Below are 7,815 nucleotides of genomic sequence, written 5' to 3'. Positions count from 1 at the left end.
AAACATCCTCAGCCAACTTTCCATTAAGGAAAGCGGTTTTGACATCCATTTGCCATATTTCATAATCATGAAATGCAGCAATGGCTAGCATAACCCTAATAGACTTAATCTTTGCTACTGGTGAAAAGGTTTCATCATAATCAATACCCTGAGTCTGAGTAAACCCCTTCGCAACCAGTCGAACCTTATAAGTGTGCACCTTCCCATCCATGTCGGTCTTCTTCTTGAAGATCCATTTGCACCCGACTGTCTTACGGCCTGGTACATTGTCAACCAAGTTCCAAACTTGATTGTCATACATGGACTGTATCTCACTGTCCATAGCCTCCTTCCATTTAGCAGACTCTGGGCCTGCCATGGCTTCCTTAACACTGTTAGGTTCATCCAGATTTACCAGTGTACTGTCACTGATAAATGTATCACCTTCCGTAGTAATATGAAATCCATAATAAAACTCAGGTGTGTTCCTAACCCTTGTGGAACGCCTCGGAAGTACAGACTCGTCAGCTGGATCAACAGGAATTTCCTCCTCAAGTTGATTGCTAGTGTTTGAGGTTCCTTCACCAATTGAGTCTTGAATTTCTTCAAGGTCAATTTGCCTCCCACTGTCTCCTTGGCTTATAAATTCTCTCTCTCGAAAGACTCCTCTCCTAGCCACAAAGACCACATTCTCACTGGGTCTGTAGAAGAGGTAACCAAAGGATTTTTGTGGGTAGCCGATGAAAATACACCTTTCACTTCGAGGTTCGAGCTTGTCATGAGTTTCGCGCCTCACGAAAGCCTCGCAACCCCAAATCTTGATATGGTCTAGATTGGGAACTTTCCCAGTCCACATTTCATGAGGTGTTTTGGCAACCTTCTTTGTAGGGACTAGATTAAGGATGTGGGCGGCAGTCTCTAAGGCATACCCCCAAAAGAGATTGGTAGTGAAGCTCGACTCATCATAGAGCGAACCATGTCCAACAAGGTTCGATTGCGCCTCTCAGCTACACCATTCAGCTGTGGTGTCCTGGGAGGTGTCAATTGTGAGACAATCCCACACTCCTTAAGATAGTCGAGGAACTCAGTACTAAGATACTCACCACCTCGATCGGATCGAAGCATCTTAATGTTCCTGCCCAATTGATTTTCTACTTCCTGTTTAAACTCTTTAAACCTTTCAAAAGTTTCTGACTTATGTTTGATTAAGTAGACATAACCATATCTACTAAAATCATCAATAAAAGTCACATAATAGCGATTAGCATCCCTTGTGGCGGTTTTGAATGGTCCACATACATCAGTATGTATAAGGTCCAACAAACCCTCACCCCTTGCACAAGTACCAGTGAAGGGTGATTTTGTCATTTTCCCAAGTAGACAAGACTCACAACTATCATCCGACTTGAGGTCGAACGACTCCAAGACTCCATCCTTTTGGAGCTGGCCTATGCGTTTCTTGCTTACATGTCCAAGACGACAATGCCACAAAGATGCTTTATCCAAGCTAGTAGAAGAATCAATACACAATACATTATTCCCTAAATTATCTACAACCGATACAGCTTCATACACACCATTACAAGGTAATGCTTTAAAATAAAGAATATTATTAAAGAAAGCATTAATACTACCAACTTCATTATCAAAAGAAAAGGTAAAACCTTGTTTGTACAAAGCATGAAAGGAAATAATATTCCTCGCCATTTCAGACGAGTACACACATTTATTCAAATCTAACTTTAACCCACTATCTAGCAACAAAGTATAAACTCCAATCTTGGTAACAGGTGCAACCTTCTTGTTCCCCATGATTAAGTTTATCTTTCCGTGCTCCACATCCTCACTTCTTCTTAGGCCCTGCAAGTCACAACAGATGTGAATACCACAACCTGTATCAAGAATGCAAGAATTAGAATATGGTGAGTTATTAGACAATATAGTGTAAATACCTGCATGGGATGGTTTCACTTTCCCATCCTTGACATCCTGCAAGTACTTTGGGCAGTTTCGCTTCCAGTGCCCCTTATTTTGACAGTAGAAGCATTCAGCATCCTTAGGGATGGTAGAAGGAGTGATAGAACCACCTTTGGTTCCAGATGAGGAGCCTTCAAGGGACTTTCCCTTGGTACCCTTCGAAGGGTGCTTCCTCTTCTTCCCTTTGCCTTGCCCGATAGCCAAAACAGGGGTAGTAGTAGGAGTAGGAGTAGCAACCGACTTACTCTTAAGACCACTTTCGGCAGTCTTAAGAAGTCCTTGAAGCTTACTGAGTGTGACTTCCTCCTTGTTCATGTGGTATGTCATACGAAATTGATCATAACACGAGGGCAAGGAGTGCAAAATGATATCAATTGCCAACTCCTCAGGGAAGTTCACATTCAGTTTCATTAGACGGTCCACATACCTTTGCATTTTCTGCATGTGGCTCGTGATTGGTTCGCTATCCTTCATACGGGTAGTGATCATGGAGGAGATTATTTCATACCGCTCTTGACGAGCACTCTGATGGTACCTTTCCATCAGATCCTGATGCATCTCAAAAGGGTAATAGTCCTCATAGGACTTTTGGAGTTCAGCTGTCATAGTGGCCATCATGATGCATGCCACCTTGGTGGCATCTCTTTCATGTGCCTGATACTCAGCGACCTCCTCAGGAGTAGCAGTGGACTCATCAAGCTCCTTTAGCTCCTTATCGAGGACATATTCCTTGTCCTCGTAACGAGTGACCATCCTGATGTTCCGGATCCAATCCATGAAGTTGGAACCATCAAAGATGACCCTCCCACAAAGGTTCATGAGGGAAAAGGAGCCAGTAGGGTTAGAGCCCGAAGCTTTGTTGTTGGAAGACATCTGAAAAGAAGAAAACAAGTTTAGATTAGATATATCGAATCCTTAATAATACACCCAAATGTAATATTAAGGCTAGGATCCAACACAATATATTATAACTTAGAAGAGGGATGTCGTAATCTAAGCTATAATATATTTGAAGGTAGGTGAATGACGATTCACCAATTTCCACCATGAAAACGAAATTAATTATTAGGTTTAATTGGTTTTGAAATTCCTAGATTCCTTTGAGATTCATTGAACTTTTCAATGGCATGTTTCAATCTCGATTGTGCCCTTCAAGTTTTGTGACTGGGATGCCGAGGATCACAAAACAAGGTGTGAATAACCATGCAAATTCACTTGGTACCCTTAATATTATCACCTAATCAATGTGCCGGTTAACCACACACGCTCCACCGATCTATGATAAACATTAAGTCACCCTTCGTGATCCTTACTAGTCCAAGTTAGTGTGCCGGTTAACCACACACGCTCCACCAACGACTTAGTAAGGTACAAAGTGTGAATTTCATGGGTTAGCACCATATTCACATTTTCCTAAAGTAACTAAGATTGGGAATTTATATAAGGTTTAGTTACTTTATAATATTCATCATACTTTTAATGAGAATTTATAAGTCCTTGTCCTTACCCGTTCGGCTAACGACCCTCCACCAGTCAAGCAAGCGGTGGGTGAGAGTGGACACCCATTAAGTTGCCATTTTATAGGCAACAACCTTATACCCACCTTATAGACTGGCTTCGTGAATGAGGCGTACTAGCGGTAAGACGACTTTGATCTTATACATATATATAATAATTAACCATTAATGTTATAAATAGTATAAGGGTTGAATTTTAACTTTTAAAACTCTAAGGGTTTGGAATTAAAGTATATTAAAGTGTGTGTAACTTTACAAATTCCAAAACTTGAGGACAAGTTTTGAAACTATTCAAAACTTTTCATTTCATAACTTATGAATTAAAGGTTCATAAAAATGAAGACTCTTCATTTCCATGTAACTTATGTGTTTTAAGTGTGTGTTTAAAAGAAGTGACCTTTGGATATCCATAACTTGAGGACAAATTATGGACTCCATTAAAACACATAAATGATCAAGAATTAATCCTAAACAATTCAGCAAATAATTCCTATCATCTTCTTAATTCATAAGAACATGAACATGATCATCAAAGTTTCAAGAATTATATGAACACATACAAAGCATGAAATTTTGATATAAGCTATTGTAAATGGATTAGAACAACCATTACACCAACTAAAACAAGTTTTAAAACACCAAAACAGTTTAGGGTAATGTTTCTAGTCCATTTCCATCAGCAAAAGTCGAAAATCTGCATTCTGAGGTTCCTACTCGCCGAGTGCACGGACCTACTCGCCGAGTAGGATGAGTTTACACATGAATCGGCGAGTCCCCCCATGGACTCGGCGAGTTCATCAGGCAGACAGCAAAAAATTCGACTTTTTTCACTATTTTGCATCAAGTATCAAACAAACAAGCCTAGGCTCTGATACCACTGTTGGGTTTTGAGCATTCTAACACTTCCTAAGTGTACATGCAACCCTATTAAACCTTGGATCTATGTTTGTCTAAGATACATGCAAAATATTATTTTCCAAGGTTTATAACCTATCTAGCATGGCATGGGGTACTTTTAACCATAAAGGAACTAGATGAATTACATACCTTTTGTTGATTGTTGATTCCTTGGAGTTTGAGAGCCAAGCACCAATAATGTGAATGCCTCAAATGGAAATCACAAATCACCCAAACTTGGAAAATATATGAGAGAGTATTCTAACTCTTGGTTTTGGCCACCACACTTACACACACACTTAGTGTCTTTTTCATGCAACATAAGCTTGTTTATATAGTGTACATGGTTAGGGTGAAACCCTAATAACCCATGTCTTTTCCTCTTCCAAGGATCCATGGGTAAAAGCTCCATGGATCATCCATGGACTTCCATATAAGCTTAGCCCATTCCAAATGAGTGTTAACCCACACCATATAAATATAATAGCCCATGATTTAATTAGTCTTCCTTTTAATCACTAAATTAATTCATAATTAATTCAAGATTAAAACTAATTAAGTAACATGACTTTATATTAATATATTATAACTTATAATATATTAATAAATCGTAAGTATACAACTCTCATAAAATTATCCATAACAAGTTCGGGTGAAGTGCAACCCAAATGGACCATGCCGGGTCGGGTCAAGTATATACCAAATAAGTTATGGACTTAGACACCTTATCCAACAGATTGTGCTCTTCAACACCATTGATGTACTAACATATATCATTAAAGTATACAACAACTAAATCACCAAGAAAGGGTCTAAGAACCTCATTCATCAATAGCATGAAAGTACTAGGAGCATTGGAAAGTCCAAATGGAATTACGAACCATTCATACAACCTACTTTTGTTCTGAATGTGGTTTTCTGCTAATCTCCTTCACACATTTGGATCTAGTGATATCCACTATGAAGATCAATTTTTGAGAACAAACTGGCGCCATGTCTAGCATATCATCTAATCTTGTAATACGGTTGAGATATTTGACTGTGATGTTATTAATGGCTCTACTATCAGCACACATTCTCATGGACCTATCTTTTTTTTTTGGAACGAGAAAAGCTAGGATAGAAAAAAGACTCATACTTTCAAGCATGTAACCACGGTTAATAAGTTCGTGGACTTGACTTTGTAGTTCTCGAGTCTTTTCAGGGTCACATCGGTAAGATTGTTTGTTAGGAAGTGGTGTTTCTGGGATTAGGTCGATCTGATGCTTAAGACCTCTTAGTGGGGCTAATTCTTGATGTAAATCAGAAGGAAAAACATCTTTGAACTCTTCCAGAAGCAGATAGACAGCAGCAGGCAAAGGAACATCATCAAACCTATTTTCAACTGGCAACAAAACATAAACATGTTTACCTTTGGAAATAGCTCTCTCCATTAGTGCTTCATTGATAAATAAATTCTTCTCCACCAGAGTTACCAACCCCGGTTCTTTCTTTTGCAGCAAGGTAGATGGTAGAGGTTTGAGGATTACCTTTTCTTATTCATGACAAAAGAGTAGGTGTTTTGATGACCACCATTCCAAACATGTCTATCATATTGCCAAGGTCTTCCAAGCAACATATGGCATGCATCCGTAGGTATAACATCACAAAGAATCTAATATTGATATGACTTACCAATAGAATAATGGAGTACAACCTGTTTGGTTTCCATCACGTTAGATCCCTAATTTTACCATTGAAGCTTGTATGGATTTAGGTGAGATGAGGTTGGAATATTGAGTTTATTGATAAGAGTTATGGATGCAACATTAGTAGAACTACCACTATCAATAATAAGGCAGCATACCTTCCCCTTTATCATGCACCTTGAATAGAATATTTTCTCTCTTTGTTCATAATTAGGATCCACATCTTTTTCATGGAGAGCTCTTTGTATCACTAGAATCTCCCCTTGATCAGGTTTAACAGTCTCTTCAAAGTAACATTCCTCATCATAGATTGGCATTTCATCTTCTCCATATTAGATATTGTTAACCTCTTTAACCTATTTCAATGTTATGACTCTTCGATTAGGACATTCAGCTTGAAAGTGTCCTAAACCCTGACATTTGATGCACTTCTTCTTCAGCGCATTAGCACGACCTTTACTCTTTTCTTGCTTTAAGCTTTCACCTTTTGAAAGTTTTTCTTTGTAGAAAGGATTCTTGAAAGAATTGTTATACTTTGGAAATGACTTGGTGGCTTCCCTTTCTATCTTCTTATTCTTGGCATGCTTCTCAATCTTAGAAGCTAACTTACAAACCTCCTCAAAGGACCAGAAAGGTTGCAATTCAAGTTTTCAGCAATATCATGGTTTAGTCCTCCACACACAATGAATCATAGTTTGTTATGGTTTCTCATGGATTCCACTCCTTGACATGAGTTGTTCAAACTCACGAGTGTAATCATCAATGCTTAGATTACCTTGTTTGAAGTTGGTCATCTTGACGTAGAGATCTTGCTTGTAACAATTTGGAAGGAATCTCCCCTTGAGTAGTTTCTTAAGCTTTCTCCAAGACCAGATGTTAGACTTGCAACTTTGTTCTCGTTTAACTTTGAAATTATCCCACCATAATGAGGCATACTTCTTAAATTTCAAAACGACAACTTTGTAATTTTTTTCATCAAAATACCGCTTGACATTGAAAAGGTTCTTAATATCATTCATCCATTCAACAAAATCATTTGAGTTTGATCATCCATGGAACTCCGGAGCATCTGCTTTGAAATCTCTAAGATCATCTCTAAACCTTCTTCTATGAATGGAAGTTTGACAATATTCATCCGAACTAGAATCATTAAGGCCGATTGAATCACCAATAGCAAAATCATTTTGATGCTTCCAATTGACCTTCTAGGGTTTTTCATCCAGCAGTAATGCAAGCTGTTAAGTTATCGGTAGTTCCTTAGAGTTCTTCATTCTGTTTATCGTGTCTGATATTCTTAGCTTATTTTGGACTCATACCATGAGGAAATGCAATGATGTTTAGGAGGAGAGAAACCAGTAAAGTGATAAGAACGCAACCGAGGGTAACATGGGTTTGCTCTGATACTCTTTCATGCGTAAGTGGGTGAGAATTGGATAAAAGAATAGGGATAGGACAAGAAACATAATTAGATCAAGGATAGAGTACTTAAACACCATCAAGATTAACCAAATTGGCAATGGTTGATGTTAATTAGTGATAAAGAAACAGCACCACACTAACAACAATCAAGAATCAACTCATTTTGTGAATGAACATTCAAAATCAGCCTCACAAGCTATTGCAATTTTTTTATTATTCAAAAGATGTTTTCCTGCTACAACTTAGAACTCTTTATATAGGGTTGGAAAACTAAAAGAAATATAACTTTAGGAAAATGAATAGTCTAAGGAAAGATTAAAAGTGGGAAGGCAATTAAA

Source organism: Lactuca virosa, chromosome 7, assembly GCF_052849685.1.
Source record: "Lactuca virosa cultivar CGN04683 chromosome 7, Lactuca_virosa_CGN04683_v6, whole genome shotgun sequence".
Taxonomy (NCBI): Eukaryota; Viridiplantae; Streptophyta; class Magnoliopsida; order Asterales; family Asteraceae; genus Lactuca; species Lactuca virosa.
This window is presented reverse-complemented; position numbering follows the sequence as displayed.